This window comes from Salvelinus alpinus, chromosome 1 (assembly GCF_045679555.1).
Source record: "Salvelinus alpinus chromosome 1, SLU_Salpinus.1, whole genome shotgun sequence".
Classification (NCBI taxonomy): Eukaryota; Metazoa; Chordata; class Actinopteri; order Salmoniformes; family Salmonidae; genus Salvelinus; species Salvelinus alpinus.
The window spans coordinates 48,932,233-48,951,103 of NC_092086.1; the positions used below are offsets into that span (position 1 = coordinate 48,932,233).

Below are 18,871 nucleotides of genomic sequence, written 5' to 3' on the forward strand. Positions count from 1 at the left end.
GTGTGCATGCGTGCATGTACGTGTGTGTGAAGGGAACGCAGGTGTGTGTTTACCCACCTGCCTGTCTGTGTTTGTGTGCCTCCCGGCTGTGAGGAAGGGACATTGTCAGGGCCGCCTGAAAGTGGGGATTGTGGGAAAGCGTTGTGTGGCTGTGACAATGCAGTCCCCTGCGGAGCCACCACTCTCTTACCTGCCACTTCTGCTCTAGAGAGGGCCCTGGTGTGTGTATGCGTGTGTGTGTGTGTGGCTGTGGCTGTGTGTAGTAAATTAGTATGCTACTCTTGTATGCTGTGAGCGTATTCTTATTTGTTCTGAAGGTATTTGTGTGTGTGTGTGTGTGTGTGTGTGTGTGTGTGTGTGTGTGTGTGTGTGTGTGTGTGTGTGTGTGTGTGTGTGTGTGTGTGTGTGTGTGTGTGTGTGTGTGTGTGTGTGTGTGTGTGTGTGTGTGTGTGTGTGTGTGTGTGTGCTCTACTATGGATGTGCCCTGAAACCTAAAGCCAATACAGTATGTGTTAACGCTCTTTCCATTGCTTCTCTAATAATGACTGGAAACTCTCTGGAGAACTTTCAACAAGCCTAACTGCACCAAACTATCCATTCATTACAGGGCCACAGAGAGGCTAGCTGGTCAATGGTATTGAACGCCCGTGTACCAAAAGTAATAACAGGGGAGAGAGACTTATAGGACATTCTAAATAAATCAGTTACAACACAACATGTAAAAGCTGTGTTTATTTTTACTGTCCGTCATGAAACCCTTCGATACATGTAGCCTGCTGACAGTAAGGCCGTTGGTGGAGGCTGGAGGGTCGTTCATCATACCCCACCTTTCTGAATATGGGGAGGGAGAGAGCAGCTCTCCTCTCCTGTACTTCATCTCATTTCCCTGCTGATTGCCTCTCCTCTACCTCTCTTCTCTCCATCCAGCCCCATGCATCTCCGATGGGGACAATTATCTAGTCCTGTACATTACTATTTCAGCCCTGTGACAGGTAGAGGACCTGAAGGGGGGAGGGGCGTACGCCCTCTGAGGGTGACGCTTAGGGAGGAGGGAAGATGGATGTTCTAAGATGTTCTAAGAAACATTGTATCTCTGTGGATTAGGTTAGATAAGTGTTCCTGTCTCACATTGTCATATTGTCTCTCTCTGTTGAATCACATTTTTAATGCTAACATTGTGTGTGTGTGTGTGTGTGTGTGTGTGTGTGTGTGTGTGTGTGTGTGTGTGTGTGTGTGTGTGTGTGTGTGTGTGTGTGTGTGTGTGTGTGTGTGTGTGTGTGTGTGAGAGAGAGAGAGAATCTGCTCATCTCTGGTATCCGCTATCTCAGATCCACCATCTCCTATCACCTCTGAATATCCCTCCTTGGAGATATTTCCAATTCAACATGTTCGCTCCATTTCAAAAGGTTGACATTTTTGTCGCCCTGCACGGCATGACATGGAGCTAGCAGCAGGGCTCTGAGAGGGAGAGTGCAGGTGAAGTAGGAGCATGCAAGGAAATAAGAGGAAGGGAGGTAGAGAGAGGGGAAGAAAGGGAGAACGGATGGAGGGGGAAAGAAAGCAGGCGAAGGGGGAGCATCAGGAGTGCCGCAGTGACCTGTTGCCACAAGAAAAGGGCAACCAGTGGAGCCCAAACACTTTTATAAATACAACCAACCAATATTTATCTGTTGAATTTTTTTCCCTTACTATTCATACTACAACTATTAGCACACTGTTACAACACTGTACGTAGCTAATAGTATAACACTTGTGTGTGTGTGTGTGTGTAATGTTTACTGTTCATTTCTGATTGCTTATTTCACTTTTGTTCTTCACTTATATTTCCCATGGAGAGAGGGAGGGAGGGAGGGAGAGAGGGAGAGAGACATGCTTGGGGTCGTGGAGAGATGCTCACAGAGTGTTGCAGTGTTGTGAAAGGAAGTGAGGGACTGAGGGAGACGTCAAGGTGAAAGAGAGAATGAGGTAAGGAGATGCATGTAGTATAGTATATTCCAGGGAGAGGGGATGGAGGGACAGAGGAGGAGAGGAAAAAGGAGGTGGAGGGAGGTTATGTGGTGGTCAGTTTGAGATTGGGCAGGTGCCAAATTAGATTAAGAGGTAACTGCAGAGCAATCGGATTACAGGCTAGTTTATCAAATGCTGATGCCAGTGCACCGGAGTGGAACACAGGCAGAGCTGACCTGCATGCCACGGGAGTCGTTAATGCACACACACAAGCGCGCGCACACACATTTCATGCCTGTACGCACACAACACGCATGTATGCACATTGCACACACACACACACACACACACACGATTGGACACACACATGCATGTAAGAACACACACACACACACATACCCCCACTTCAGCTAACCAGCCTCCACCTCCTTTTTTCAGCTAACCTTGTTATTCTCTTTTGTCTGCACTTGAGCTTGTCCTTGTAATAAAATGTCCCCCTCCCTCTTCTCCTCAGTAGTTTCCCTTCCCTCCTGCACCCCTGTTCAGCGCCACAGCAGACGTGTGTGTGTGTGTGTGTGTGTGTGTGTGTGTGTGTGTGTGTGTGTGTGTGTGTGTGTGTGTGTGTGTGTGTGTGTGTGTGTGTGTGTGTGTGTGTGTGTGTGTGTGCGTGCGTGCGTGCGTGCGTGCGTGCGTGGAGACGAGAGAGAGGATCACATTTCCCAGAGCAATCGCTGCAGAAGCGATATAGGAGCTGTGCAGTTATCAGGCATGAGCATCTTCAGAGCAGCCCGCAGATGCCTCTAGACCTCACAGTATTGATCTGACTCTGACAGGACGCGTGATGTCATATCCTGATGCATGAACATGTGTGTGTGCAGTCACTCGTCTATTCTATGTTTGATCCACATGTTGGGGCTGTCATGCATGTACACTAAGTTAGCGTGTAGCTAGTCTGTTGCGTATGTGTCAGTGAGTGTGTAGACTAAAGAGGCTGATGGTGGGAGATTCCAGGTGCCAAATGGCTTGGCTCAGCTCAGTCCCCTGAGGTGTTACTACCTATCTGTTGAGTCTCTATGAGAGGGAGACTAATGCTCGGATATAGTGCATCTGTACCGATGGAGAGCTTAGCGTCTTTTATTACTGTTGATCTGATGTAGCTTTATGTGGGGTTTCAGCGTAGGATTTAATGTGGCTTTTCAGAGTAGCTTTTAAAATGTTTGTTTATATAGGAACTGTACGGTATAACATGGGTTTCAATGCACATCTTACCTACTGGGCACAGGCGTCAATTCAACGTCTATTCCAAGTTGGTTCAACGTAATGTCATTGAAATAACGTGGAAACAACGTTGATTCAACCAGTGTGCCCAGTGGGTAGTGACTACCTCTCCATGTAGCTCTTATAGGGATCATAGTCCTCCTCAGCACAGCAGATGAACATGGTATTTGGCCATCTTGACAATCTGTACTATCTCTGTCCTCACATCCAGGCCTGATTGGCTGATCTGATTTCTTGGCTGAAGGCCTTGGATTGGTAGCACAGAGAGACAGGCTGTCCATTGGACCAGATGGAGAACGGAGGGTAGTCGGTGTACTGGAGTGTTTTTCATGGCTCCTGACTCTAAAGCCTGTTCCCCTGCTGGCTACTGCTCCTGGCTGGGGTTAATGCAATCTCCTATCCCTGTGGTGGTGGTATTGGAACAGCCTCAGCTGTGGAGATTATCTGGACTGTCTGCCCATGACATCAGACCAGGTTCTTCGTTTCAGGAAATGTGTGAAGTTGCCTGGATGTATGGAGCTATGGAAGGCTTCACAGCTTCACAATGTAACATCATTCTGGCTCCATCATACTTGGTTTCAGGCAAATAACAAATATTGACAAATACATTTGATTTGATTTCATTTGAAATGGTGCCAGACAGTGTGTCATCTTTCTGTCTCAGCGATTTCTCCGGTTTTCTAACGTTTGCTGTCTGACGTGAAGGCGTGACGGCCTGCAAGGGAAAGAGGATGTGCACGTTTCCTAGTTTTTACTTTAAAAACAGAACATGAAAAGGAAGCATTTGAGGGTGAACACCAGCTGAATAGTGCTGAGTCAACGGATCGGCAGAAAAACAGCAGTTTGTGTGTGTGTGTGTGTGTAGCGTGTAGGGAACAGCTTTGAGCTAATGCTTCACAGGGTTTTCTGTGGGCGGTTAGGTTTTTGGGCAGGTTGCTGGGCAGACTGGAGTCTAACAGTCGGAGAGGGGCTTCGGAGAGGGGCTGTAAGTGCAAGTGTCTTGTGTGTTTATTGACTTCGTTAAATCCTCATATAGAAACTGGAATGTGGATGACTTATGCATCCAGCGTGCTGACTCGGCATTATTCATACTACTTAGAGGTCCGAGAGACATCACATCCCCTCACATCATAATAAACAGACTTAATGTGAGCTCAGCAGCTCCACTCCTGATGTCTCACTGTCCTCTCACTGCCCTATATCACCTACGTCTCCCCTTCAACACTGCAGACAGATGTCCCGGGGGAGGCCTTGAGGAGACACTATGTTCCAGTCAGCAGCTATACACTCACAACTTCAGTCCCTATGCTGAAAATAATATATTTACTTACATGTCATTTCAAAACATCGACATATATTTGTATATTTTGTCATATATGGGCATATTACAAAATGGTCCGTTTTCATATATTTCTACATATATGTGTATTTATTGAAATATATGAGGTTCTCACATCTTCAGTCCCCGTAGAATCCCGTTATTTATGGTCACCATCATGTCTAACCTCATGGCTAACGGCTCAACATGATGACTCATGCTACTGTGCTGACTGACACGACATACCGAGCCTGTTTGTTGCTTCTTCTCAGTGAGAGATGGATGCTCTTCCCCCTTATCGCCATGGCAATGAGAGAGGGACGTACTGAACTGGGTCCTTCACTGACATGCATCAGTGCTCCTGCTCTTCCTACTGACGATGAATCCCCTGACCTGTAACTGTTACACAACAGGTTTTAGAGTCCAGATCGATGTCCATCCACTCTGATTCTAAAAGCATTGTCACACTAGTCTAATTGAATGGTGTACTCCAAAAGTATTTCGTTGAACATTAAAATTTGACCTTACTGCCTGGATCTTTAGCTCCACCATCTCTCGACCCACTCAATGGCATAAAAATATGTTTATTGTTCTGTAGGTGCTGCTGACCTTGTGTAAGTATGAATTAACAAATGAAAAGCATCAAGATGCTGGGCGACCCAACCGTCACCTCAACCCTCCACCTTCCACCTTTTTCAATTAATGAGGAGGCTGCAAGGTACCAGATAGATTTAGTGAACTTTCATCTTTAAGTAGTTAAGTTTAAAAAAAAAAGTTTTTCTCTCATATTCAGCTGACAAATCTTTTTCAGACATTATATTTTTGTTTCTTGTGAAGACTAAGACAGATATACTTACTGCCATGAAATAAAATGACTTATATTTCTGCATCGTTAGCTCAATGTGAAACGGAGGATATATTTCGTTTTTTTTGTCCTTTATTGCGGTTGCAGTGTTCCTCTTGTTCTCCCTCTCTGTCAGCAAATACGTGCAGAGTACAAAGTGTACACTACTGTATTCCCTTACCCATCTGCTGCTGTGCTCTACAGCTGTAGACCTTGACCATGGTTCTGCTGGGAGAATGGAAGTGTATAATAGCCTCGTCCATGAGAGTGTAAGTGGAGACGTGCCATCACTCACTTTGATATCGAGACAATCATTCATTAAGCCATGTTGTAGATATTGTATGTGGAAGCTCTCATGGTTCATTAGCGCTCAGTCCACATCCCAGTACATCTGATACTGGCTAGTGTGTCTGAACCCTCGCGTTAGCTCTTCTAGAGCAATAACATCGCTCGGACACTGTTAGTCTAATAATTATGTCCATAGATGTTCAACCACAAGCAATCAGCGGTGTTGTGTTTCTGACAGTGGTTTGTGCTGCCCCCACGGCAACATATGTCAGAATGGAATATCTATCCATTATTCCAAGTACTGTCTACTTTATTAGCCATCGATTAGCGTCTGTCACGGTTTTCGTCGTCTGATGAAGAGTAGTCGGACCAAAGCGCAGCGTGGTAAGTGTTCATGGTTTTTTATTAGCACAGAACACTATAACAAAATAACAAGAGAATAAATGAAACCGAAACAGTCCTGTAAGGTGCAAAACACTAAACAGAAAATAACTACCCACAAAAACCACGTGGGAAAAAGCTACCTAAGTATGGTTCTCAATCAGAGACAACGATAGACAGCTGCCTCTGATTGAGAACACAAAGAAATACAAAACAGAAAATGAACATAGAATGCCCACCCAAATCACACCCCGACCAAACCAAAATAGAGACATAAACAGCTCTCCGCGGTCATGGCGTGACAGTGTCACTGGATCTCACCAACACAAGCCGGCGCTTTTCCAATGACAGAAAGCCAAAGTCATCATCACTTCGAAAAGAGAGGGAAATATCTTTAATATCTCTAATATCCCTTCACCAGTCTCTCATTTGCAATTGGATTTAAAGAGCATGGAAAATGTTATCCTTTTGATTGGTGATCTCAGGTGCTTGTAGTTCTGCATTGCTGTGCCTTTGCGTGACTCTAGTTACTGTATCTAAACTAGGTGTTAGCCGCGTGACCGGAGCTGGTGCAGCATGCAGCATTGACAACCAGTGGGAGTGCATCAGTTGTTCACAGAGTTTACTCCCAGACGTCAGAGGATGCAAATGGAGCACAACCACAACCGTTCCACAAGTTAGATGTTGGAAATCACTTTAAAGGTACCACAGTAAAGTGAATGAATCCGCAGAATCTCGACATCAAAGCTTTGCGTCAGTGTCTCCAACACACAAAGCCTGACTATTTTTATGCGAGGAACTCTTCGTGGCATAACACAATAAAGTGAACGACAATACATAGACCTATCTTTCTCCTCATCTCTCCCCCTGTGCATGTCTACCTCAGTACATCACTCCCGTTTCCAGCCTTTTTCCTGGGCTGTGCCCAGTAATGTAGTGATACGGCTGGTCTAAGAGTGTAGAGTGTGTGTAACACTGTAATAGGATGTAAATGGATTTCCCATGCCAGGGCTTGGAACGCTACGGGAAGAAAGGCTTCCATGCAGAGAGAGATCAGTCAGGCCCTTTGTCCACACTGAGAATGGATACCTACCTACCTGGGATACAGATCTGCATGCTCATTTGATTCAGCTGCATTCGTATTCGCCACATAGGGCTAATGGGGTAGACTGGAGTTAGGGGCCAGATAAAAGATGTTAAGGGACCAACAGTCGCCTCATGGCAAGGCGTGTATAGTGGGAAGACAGATGCCCCTAGATTAAAGTGGCAATCAGCAGTTGCTACGTCCTTTTTTTAAACTTATAAATGGATATGTACGCACTGATTCTCGAAGAATATAACCCCCAAAAAATGCCCCATGAGCATAGTTCAACTGTTGTACCCCATCAGAGCCCAGAATATAAGCTTGTTTTAGTCCAATGTTTGTAAACTATGTAAACATGGTTAAAACTATCATTTTTGTATCATGGATGGTCAGTCCTTACATCCATAGCTCTGTCTTTGAAATTGAGAGTGGTTACATTTCTCCAGCCCCGTACCTCAGCTTTTTACCAAGACAGGGGCGGTGAGCATGCCTTGTTATTGTTTCTACTGCTGATTGCCGCTCGAGTCAGGACAGTGATTTGTAAATTATATTGGGGAAAGGGGACACCCCTGTATTAGTGACAGGGGGGGATCTCACAATGACAGGGCAGACTTTATTCAGACTAAATAATGGTTGACTATATAAGTGTCCTGTCCAGTGGATATACTTGTACATCGAGCTGCCTTCCGCTACAGAAACAGGCCCTATGGCCATTCTGGCTTGGACAAGGCTTACTTGAGTAAGTCATGACCGAAATCTCATTAACTCCATGTCACAATGTTGCTTATTTGCTTTTGAATTAACTGTAATAAACAGTCCAGAGTTTAGCTGGCAGAGCCGGATTAGCATTCTCTACAGGCTTTATGCCTCTAACAGCTTTACCTCGTGGTGTGCAGGCAGGCAGCCAGCGCGGTATCTGAAAACGGTATCCAAACTCTATTAGTCTGTGATAAATGGTTTTAGAATTCACCGCTTTCAGTGACAGAACGCATTATTATTTATAAGAATGAAATTCAATACTACCGTGTCGCCTCCCAATATATATATACAGTGGGGAGAACAAGTATTTGATACACTGCCGATTTTGCAGGTTTTCCTACTTACAAAGCATGTAGAGGTCTGTAATTTTTATCATAGGTACACTTCAACTGTGAGAGACGGAATCTAAAACAAAAATCCCGAAAATCACATTGTATGATTTTTAAGTAATTAATTAGCATTTTATTGCAAGACATAAGTATTTGATACATCAGAAAAGCAGAACTTAATATTTGGTACTGAATCCTTTGTTTGCAATTACAGAGATCATACGTTTCCTGTAGTTCTTGACCAGGTTTGCACACACTGCAGCAGGGATTTTGGCCCACTCCTCCATACAGACCTTCTCCAGATCCTTCAGGTTTCGGGGCTGTCGCTGGGCAATACGGACTTTCAGCTCCCTCCAAAGATTTTTTATTGGGTTCAGGTCTGGAGACTGGCTAGGCCACTCCAGGACCTTGAGATACTTCTTACGGAGCCACTCCTTAGTTGCCCTGGCTGTGTGTTTCGGGTCGTTGTCATGCTGGAAGACCCAGCCACGACCCATCATCAATGCTCTTACTGAGGGAAGGAGGTTGTTGGCTAAGATCTCGCAATACATGGCCCCATCCATCCTCCCCTCAATACGGTGCAGTCGTCCTGTCCCCTTTGCAGAAAAGCATCCCCAAAGAATGATGTTTCCACCTCCATGCTTCACGGTTGGGATGGTGTTCTTGGGGTTGTACTCATCCTTCTTCTTCCTCCAAACACGGCGAGTGGAGTTTAGACCAAAAAGCTCTATTTTTGAATCATCAGACCACATGACCTTCTCCCATTCCTCCTCTGGATCATCCAGATGGTCATTGGCAAACTTCAGACGGGCCTGGACATGCGCCTGCTTGAGCAGGGGGACCTTGTGTGCGCTGCAGGATTTTAATCCATGACGGCGTAGTGTGTTACTAATGGTTTTCTTTGAGACTGTGGTCCCAGCTCTCTTCAGGTCATTGACCAGGTCCTGCCGTGTAGTTCTGGGCTGATCCCTCACCTTCCTCATGATCATTGATGCCCCACGAGGTGAGATCTTGCATGGAGCCCCAGACCGAGGGTGATTGACCATCATCTTGAACTTCTTCTATTTTCTTCTATTTTCTAATAATTGCGCCAACAGTTGTTGCCTTCTCACCAAGCTGCTTGCCTATTGTCCTGTAGCCCATCCCAGCCTTGTGCAGGTCTACAATTTTATCCTTGATGTCCTTACACAGCTCTCTGGTCTTGGCCATTGTGGAGAGGTTGGAGTCTGTTTGATTGAGTGTGTGGACAGGTGTCTTTTATACAGGTAACGAGTTCAAACAGGTGCAGTTAATACAGGTAATGAGTGGAGAACAGGAGGGATTCTTAAAGAAAAACTAACAGGTCTGTGAGAGACGGAATTCTTACTGGTTGGTAGGTGATCAAATACTTATGTCATGCAATAAAATGCAAATGAATTACTTAAAAATCATACAATGTGATTTTCTGGATTTTTGTTTTAGATTCCGTCTCTCACAGTTGAAGTGTACCTATGATAAAAATTACAGACCTCTACATGCTTTGTAAGTAGGAAAACCTGCAAAATCGGCAGTGTATCAAATACTTGTTCTCCCCACTGTATATATTTTTTTTAGCTCGTTCCCTGTCACTGTATCATTTGTCAGCATATAATTTACCTGCTATCTATCCGAGACAGTTGATGAGTGAAAAGCAGAACGCGGCTACGCTGAGCTAAGTCGTAAAAAGGTCATTAGCACTGTATGAAGTCACTCATATGCCAGCAAATTGGCAGTTGATAGTTATCTTGTTTCAAAAGCAATCATCTGACATTTGATAGACATTGACATTTAGCCCATCAAAGTAAAGTGAGACTCGAGGTAGAGGTTATTGTGCTATTGCAGGTGTTTGCCTGAAGGTTCTGAAACTGTGTAAGGAGATTTCCTGACCATGCAACCCCACCAGTTATAGTCTAGAACGAGGGTGAGTTTTTTTTTCTCTATGGCCTGAAGTTTTTCTTGGTCAGGTAATGTGGTTAGGAATAATCTGCCGGCCCAATGAGATAATACTGAATGAGAACAAGGTAATGTATGCTAGATAGCACACTGAACTAAAGGAGTCTGTAGTTTGTCCTCTGTGGTGCAGCCTGATTCGCTGGCCGTGCCCGAATACCCAAATTAGCGTACTACATACAACATACTTAAACTGCATACTATTTCCTCATCATCACATACTATGTACTCATCACCTACTATGTACTCATCATCACATACTATTTACTCATCACATACTATGTACTCATCATCACATACTATGTACTCATCATCAGATACTATTTAGCACGTAAAGTTTAGTAAAAAGTATGCAGTATGCCACGGCCGCAACTTAGTAGCGGCTCCTGATTGCCTGAGTTGGTAGGGCGGGGCCGAGTGTGGGTGGTTTTTTCAATATTCAACTGACATGCATCGCATTAATAACCAGCCTTATAATAGCTCATTTACAATTTAATGAATTTCTCTAAACTCTGAATAGAATAGGAATGGAGTTATAGGCCTACTCAGGCTGGTTATAGGCAGACTATCACATTCGACCCATACCGTAGTGGGACCATATAGCACATCTATCCTATTTAAAAAGGACTGAAGACAGAAACAGATCATTTGGTTCCATTTCAACATATTTATTAGTGAAACCAAAGTGCTGCAACATATATACATTAAATCAAATAGCCTAGTACACACATCAAACCTTTTCAAATGTTAAAATCAAAAGACTATTGTACATAAAAATGGGGACAGTCAGGTGCATCGCAAATTCAGAACCACTGGACAGCAGCATAATAAACTAAAGCACTGATCATTGGGAATGAGATCAGAATGACCTCTAAGGCTTGATCCATAAATACAAAAATGTAATAGGTCGACACATTTAGAAATCAAAAGATGGTTACTATTTATTTTAAAAGCTCTGATGAAGGCCAAGAAACACTTTTTAGTGAGAAAACAGTAATCCATTTTGGGGAAAAAATTGATCATTTTAAGGAGAACAAAACCTACTTAGCCACATTTGAACACCACAGCAGAAGTTTTGGGCGTCTTCCCAACTAAGTAGCCTTGTTTTGAAAAGAACTAGGTCCTATCACTCGCAGCCCACCTCTTCCAATGCATTGTGGAGAAGTGTGCATCGAATTCTACTAGATGAAGAGCCGAAATGAGTCTGACATCCGGGCATTTAATGTATACTCGGTTTTCAAAATGTGGCATACTATTAAACTAAATTTCCCCCACATATTCAAACGGCCTACTGTTCAGGACTCAAGTATGGGTATTGGGCCACTGTATACAGAGATGTTTTACTGTGTTTACCCTGTTGAAGGTGAATCCCTTGCTGCTTGCTCTCAGACTCATTAATACGTCTGCTGTCTGAAGACAATCTTACAGGATTAGACCAATTGCTGCATTTTTCTCTCCCTTGTGTTTGATCAGATTCGCTCAGTCGTGTGTGTTTGTGTTTGTGTGTGTGTGAGAGGATGTGCTTTAGTATGCCATCTCATCCTTCGGGGACCCTCTCTGTCCTTCCCTTTACAAACGCATAGAGAGAGAGAGAGAGAAAGAACCAGAGAGAGAGAGAGAAAGGTAGAGATGTAAGCGCTTGTACTCATTTTCTGTCTCCCCTTTTCAGTCCCTTTTATCATCCCTCCCAACGTTTTTGAAATGTTTGTCTGGCGTTATCACCTTCCTGCAATGTTACCGCAATGTTGCCTCCTACCTGTGCCAGTATTGGGACGATGTTGCCCTTGTCCATAATGACTTTAGTAAATCAGGGTGATGGCCACGGTGACGCGTGCTAAATCACACACAGCACCACATCGGCAAAATGACACAGGGGCTGCCAATTCCTCTGCCCCAATGATGAAAGAAGGTCCAGTAGCCTAAACACACTAGATTGATAAGAACAAGAGAAATGGTGGCCATATTTACTCCCAGTGAATATAGTGCTACTTTCTGAAGACATGGCTGATTGGAAGAAGAGCGAAACGACAATATTTCTGCTGGGCCGCGAGGGGACTTTCAGCCTATTTGCAGGATGAAGAGGGGGAAAACGACTGCAGATACTTCATCTGGATTAAAGAGGACCCCGGGCCTGTAGAATTCCCTACCTGCAGGCAGTAGACAGACATGCTGACTGTGGAGTGTAGGCTGCTACAAGTACTGTACGGGTTGGAGAGTTCACTAAGCCAGAGGAAACACCATTCATTTCCCAAGCAGAGACAGTCTAAAACAAGTCTGAGCTCCCTACACTCAAAACACTATTGATTTCTGTTGTTCACTTAGACGTTTCTTAATTGTTTAGTACTGAGCACACATATTCGTTTTGGTTGAATAATTAATGGAAACTTGTTTATCTTTGAGTCTAGCAATATCTCTGTTGTTGAGCTTTAATTTAAGAGATATTCCAATCAGGGATGTGGAGTTTGAGTGACATGGTTCATTTATGTGGTTAATAATGCTTTGTAGTGATGAGGATTTTTTTGTGTTCCGAGTGTGTGCCCGCCTACGCTCTCCCAGCCCCTCTCCCCCGTCAGCGGCCCTGCCCCTGGTCCACCCTCTACGCTGTTGAACACCCACACACACATAGCACGGGTGGTCTTTCAAAGCATACACTCCACAAATAAAGCCTGTCGTTGTTGAAGCCATCAAGTACTGTACACTGTTCTCCCTCTTGAAACAAACAAAACAAATGCCTTATGTGGTCCCATGAGATCTATGAGTAATGCACTGTGTGTGTGTGTGTGTGTGTGTGTGTGTGTCCTTTTATTCGTGCTTTTGAAATGTTGTACCTACTGTGTAGGTTCAAGTTCACACGTCATTTTTCCTCCTATCTTCATCTCTTCTATCTTTTCCAAACCTCCTCTTTACGGAGGGTAGGGTACGGAGGGTAGGGTAGGGGGGCAAGGGTGTACCTCTATCCCGGCTATCACCAGGCAACAGCAGTGTGAGTGCCCCCGTGGAGACCCCTAATGACAGGGAATAGAGAGGGACTAGCCCGGGCAGGTCCTCCCATAAACATCACTGTGATGTAGCAGCTGAGCTGGACTGTAGAGCTGCTGTGGTGGTGGTGCTGTTAGTCTGCCTGCCAACACACAGCATGGGGCTACACATGCACTGCAGGAGAGGAGCCAGAATAACACTGGAGGAACCACTTTGCATCTTATCTCCTCTCTTTTTATCCTCCTCTTTTTGGCACTGCATAAAAAGGTGTGTGTGTGTGTGTGTGTGTGTGCGTGCGTGCGTGCGTATGTGGTGCTTACATAACTGTGTGTCTCCCTTTTTGATTGTGCCGTGCATATCATTCAATGATATCTCTGGAGAAGTGAACAGGTTCAGCTGGTAAAGAATATATTTTGAAATTATTGAAACCTTTTCAATTTTGCTTTTGTTACAGGTCTAGCAATTAACCCAAGGCAGCCTGAATCTGACACATTTCATGCTTAATTTGCGCTAGTTGTAATGAAACAACTGTTGAGACAGGCTGCTTTGTGTCCTGATTCTAATTGAACAGGCGTTAGAGAAGTCCCCTGTTAGCTGAGTCAACCAGGGTCACATCTACTGTGGCACATAGGGCTGCATAATAATTGAAATAGGAATGAATACACAATGAGGTTACAGGATAGATAATAAGCAGTAGCAGCAGCATATGTGATGAATTAAAAGTTAGTGCAAAATGCAGATAGTCCTGGTATCTATTTCATTAACTATTAGCAGTATTATGGCTTTGGGGTAAACGCTGTTCGGGAGCTTATCGGGTCCAGACTTTGTGCATCGGTACCGCTTGACGTGCGGTAGCAGAGAGAACAGTCTATGACTAGATTGGCAGGAGTCTTTTTTGGGCCTTCCTCTGACACCGCCTGGTATAGAGAATCCTGGATGGCAGTGAGCTCAGCCCCAGTGATGTACTGGGCCGTACGCACTACCCTCTGTAGCGCTTTGCGGTTGGATGCCAAGCAGTTGCCATACCAAGCGGTGATGCAGCAAGTCAAGATGCTCTCAATGGTGCAGCTGTAGAACTTTTTGAGGATCTGAGGACCCAGGCCAAATCTTTTAAGCCTACTGATGGGGAACAGGTGTTGTCATGCCTTCTTGACGACTGTGTTGGTGTGTGTGGACCATTTTAATTCCTTAGTGATGTGGACAGCGAGAAACTTTAAGTTTCACTACAGCCCCGTCGATAGGTGCGTGCTCGGCCCTCCGTTTCCTGTAGTCCACGATCAGCTCCTTTGTCTTGCTGATGTTAAAGAGAAGGTTGTTGTCCTGTCAACCACACAGCCAGGTCACAGTCCTCCTCCCTGTAGGCTGTCCCATCGTCGTCGGTGATCAGGCCTACCACCGTCCTGTCGTCAGCAAACTTAATGGTGTTGAAATTGCAATTGTAGTTGCTTAGAGAAAGAGATTTTGTTTAACAAATAATACATATTTTTCTCAAAAAGGTAAGTGTCCAAGTTATTATTGCTATTATTGGTAATGGTGAGAGGTTAGGATGTCTAGCTGAATTTAAAATAAAAAATTGAATGACAAAGCTGTAAAACATGATCCTAAATATATACCATCAACTTAGTGTGAATACCATTAGTGTTAAATATGAGGTTTTTAGCATGACATATCCTTTATATATTTTGACACTTATTTATTTGACTGTCAGTATGTATTTGTTGTCATTATTTTGGCACCAAACTGGTGACAGTTGTGGAAAAAAGTCAATAGTTGGAAGAGTTGCAGAGTTAATTGAAACTAATGCCTTTGTTGATTAGAGGTTATTTTCATTAATTAGGCAATTTTTTTCTTAACCGTATGGTCTATCCACTACAAACTCATGGACAATATGGACATAAATATACAAAATGAATACTATATGTAAATAAAAAATAAAATGTATTCAAGTATAAATGACCAAAATTATAATGGATTACCATAGATTATCTGTTAATTACCAAAATTACTGAAGATTCCGGTAACTTTGGAAAATTACCAGTGGCTTTCCAACCCTAGCTAGATGTAATGCTGAGTAAATGATGATGAGCGAGAAGGAGAGAGAGAAAGAAAGTGAGACAGAGGGAGACAGAGAAAACAGCAGACCTGGGAGGATTCATTCCAAGGCAGATCATTATCTCTGCTGTTTACGTGGCACAATAGATAGATTTTCCCTCATCACGCTGAATGAAGCAGCTTGTTTTTGCCGAGGAACTCCTTGGTGCAGAGTGGTGTTGTGACGCATAAAATAAACTGTGGTTGTGTACACTCTTAGAAAAAAAACTGTTCCTAAAGGGTTCTTCCGCTGTCCCCATAGGAGAACCCTTTTTGGTTACAGGTAGAACCCTTTTTGGTTCCAGGTATAACCCTTTTGGTTTCAATGTAGAACCCTCTGTGGAAAGGGTTCTACATGGAACCAAAACGGGGACAGCCAAAGAACCCTTTTAGGTTCTAGATAGCATCTTATTTTCTATAAGTGTAGTCAGATCCAATACCTGGACCTGTAGAAGGGGAGAAAATGAGAACGCAGCCTTGGTTGAGGTACATTGTGTAAATAAATAAATTAAGGATATAGCTTCCGTAGACTGGTGAAATGATGGAGGACGCAAATCTCCTCAGGCCTCCTACACCCTCACACTTACCTTGAGTTTCAATACAGGTTCAGGCTGTGCTGTATTCTGTCTCATTCATATGAACACAATAGTCTCAGCCAATGTCAGAGGATAAAGAGCCCTCCTGTATTTACGGACATTCGGTGGGACATCAGTTGCATTGACCATGAAAACTCTCTCCTGACGCTCAAACCTTACATTTGAGCCATTTAGCAGACGCTCTTATCCGGAGCGACTTACAGGAGCAATTAGGGTTGAGTGTCTTGCTCAAGGGCACTTCAACAGATTTTTTCACCTAGTCGGCTTAGGGGTTTGAACTAGCGACCTTTCAGTTACTGGCCCGCTCGTAACCGCTAGGCTAACTACCTTAGAAGGCACTTAGAGCAAATGTCAAGTAAACGTTTGTTGTTTTGTCAAACACACTTTGGCAGCCTCTCCTTCCAACACAGATTTTCACTTTTCACTCTGTCTCTGTCTCTTTCTGTCTCTCTCCCGTGTCACTCAGTGCTCTTTTTCAAGAATCAATGAATGTGATGGTAGTCAATAACACCACTCAGTGTGATGTCCCTGACCCTGTCGCAGGGAACCTCTCTCTGCACTGAGCCTGAGGAGATAATAGCCCTCTACACCTCATAACACCCTGCAGACACGCACAGGCCACAAGGCTGCCCTCACCTGACCTCAGCCTCAGCTCCAGCCCAAGCCTCATCCCCTGCCTCAGTCTCAGCCTCCTACCAGTCCCACAATCCACTGCTTTGTGTCCTTACATACCAGGGGAATCAGGTTGCCATGCTGTGAAAGTGGGTCAGGTGACATGGGGGACTGAGGTGTCAGCTTGTGTTCTTAAAGCTTTTCCCGGCTTCTCTGCTTTCATCTCCCCCCCACTCCCGCTCTCTGTCCAGAAGTCTCGGAGGGAATCCTGACCTTAAGAGAAGACGAAGAGATGCCAGACGGGTGGTTTTAAGAACATGCTGTGGTAGCTCTAAAAATAGGGTCCGCTCCCTCATGCTTTCCCTGCGTTCCCCCTGGCTGGCCCTATGGGTGGATAGCTGGCTCCACTCTGTCTCCTCTCTGATTTCTCCCCATCTCCATCCATCAGCAGACCTGACCCTGACATCCCTCCTCCCTCCCCGCTGCAGCAGATCCCTTACTGGGCAGGCTGCAGCCCCCCATCACCTTGAGTCCTCCAGCCTCCTGCTCAACCATGGCCTACATTTTGTCTCCTTTACAGGAACTGTGCAATGAAGTTGTAAATCGTATCAAAGCTAATATAATTCATCAAGACAGAATTATCTCACTTCAATGACGGAGAGGCTGTACTAATTGTTGAAGATAAAAAGAGTTAACAGGTGATGTTGGTTAACTAGAGTCAATGAGACAGCCACAGTACCTCCCCTACCCGTTCCCTGTTCACAGACCGGGGCTGTAAATACTATGTTATTACAAGTTCCTCTCTGGCACTCCAAGTCAGCCATAGCCCATTAACATTTACCTGCACTGAGAAATAATCATATATCTATTTTTAATTATTTAAAAAACAGTCTTAGCTAAAACGCTGCCACCAAATATGACCTTAAAAATTGCTTTGATGAATGATCAGTTAATGGAAGTAGTAGAGGGAGGGAGAGAAATAGAGGGGAGAGAAATAGAGGGGAGAGAGAGAGAGAGAGAGAGAGAGAGAGAGAGAGAGAGAGAGAGAGAGAGAGAGAGAGAGAGAGAGAGAGAGAGAGAGGAATGTTTCCTGCCTGGATAGTGAATCTGGGGTGAGTTCTTCTCTCTGGAGAAGGCAGGAACAATGAGAGCGAAGGGCTGCTGGATCTCCAGGCCTCTCAGGGAGACAGAGACAGAAGGAGCCCAGGAGAGGAGCAGGCTGCTGGGGATTATTTATAGAGTTGAGTGGGCTTCACGGGCACGCTCTTCGCGGGCGTGGAATGTGTCAGAGAGAAAACGCATCATTCATCAAAAGCCCTCTGAGACATATTTTTATTTAGCCAAATACAGAGAAAGAGAAATATATATATATTTTTTTTACAAAAACTTCTGGCTCATTGTGTAGTAATCTGCCTGGCCTTCTACGACTCCCTCCTCAACTCCTACTCAGGTGACTGAGCTCTACTGAACAGCAGCCAATTAGACCCCCCCTTCCCCTGACTGTGTGTGTGTGTACATGTTTGCTGCCTGGTGTGTGTTTATGAATGCATGTACACTACCATTCAAAAGTTTGAGGTCACTTAGAAATGTCCTTGTTTTTGAAAGGAAAGCACATCATTTTTGTACATTAAAATAACATCAAATTGATCAGAAATACAGTGTAGACATTGTTAATGATGTAGATGACTATTGTAGCTGGAAATGGCAGATTTAAAAAATATATATATATATCTACATAGGCGTACAGAGGCCCATATTCAGCAAACATCACTCCTGTGTTCCAATGGCACGTTGTGTTAGCTAATCCAAGTTTATAATTTTATAAGCCTAATTGATCATTAGAAAACCCTTTTGCAATTATGTTAGCACAGCTGAAAACTGTTGTGCTAATTAAAGAAGCAATAAAACTAGAAGGCCGGCATCCCGGAGTCGCCTCTTCACTGTTGACGTTGAGACTGGTGTTTTGTGGGTACTATTTAATGAAGCTGCCAGTTGAGGACTTGTGAAGCGTCTATTTCTCAAACTAGACACTCTAATGTACTTCTTGTTCAGTTGTGCACCGGGGCCTCCCACTCCTCTTTCTATTCTGGTTAGAGCCAGTTTGCACTGGTCTGTGAAGGGAGTAGCACACAGTGTTGTACGAGATCTTCAGTTCCTTGGCAATTTCTTGCATGGAATAGCCTTCATTTCTCAGAACAAGAATAGACTGACGAGTTTCAGAAGAAAGTCTTTGTTGAGTATCTGGAGCATCAGCCAGAAACAGTCTAAAGAAGGCCAGAGTTATTGCTTCTTTATTCAGAACAACAGTTTTCAACTGTGCTAGCATAATTGCAAAAGGGTTTTCTAATGATCAATTAGCGTTTTAAAATTATAAACATGGATTAGCTAACACAACGT

At 44.2% G+C, this 18,871-nt stretch overlaps 1 protein-coding gene across 1 annotated transcript in view; it reads left to right on the top strand.

Moving 5' to 3' along the window:
• The window catches only part of LOC139562215 (inactive phospholipase C-like protein 2), a 129,616-nt gene that overhangs the window by 59,299 nt on the left and 51,446 nt on the right, over positions 1-18,871 (top strand). The gene's annotated exons all lie outside the window — the stretch shown is intronic.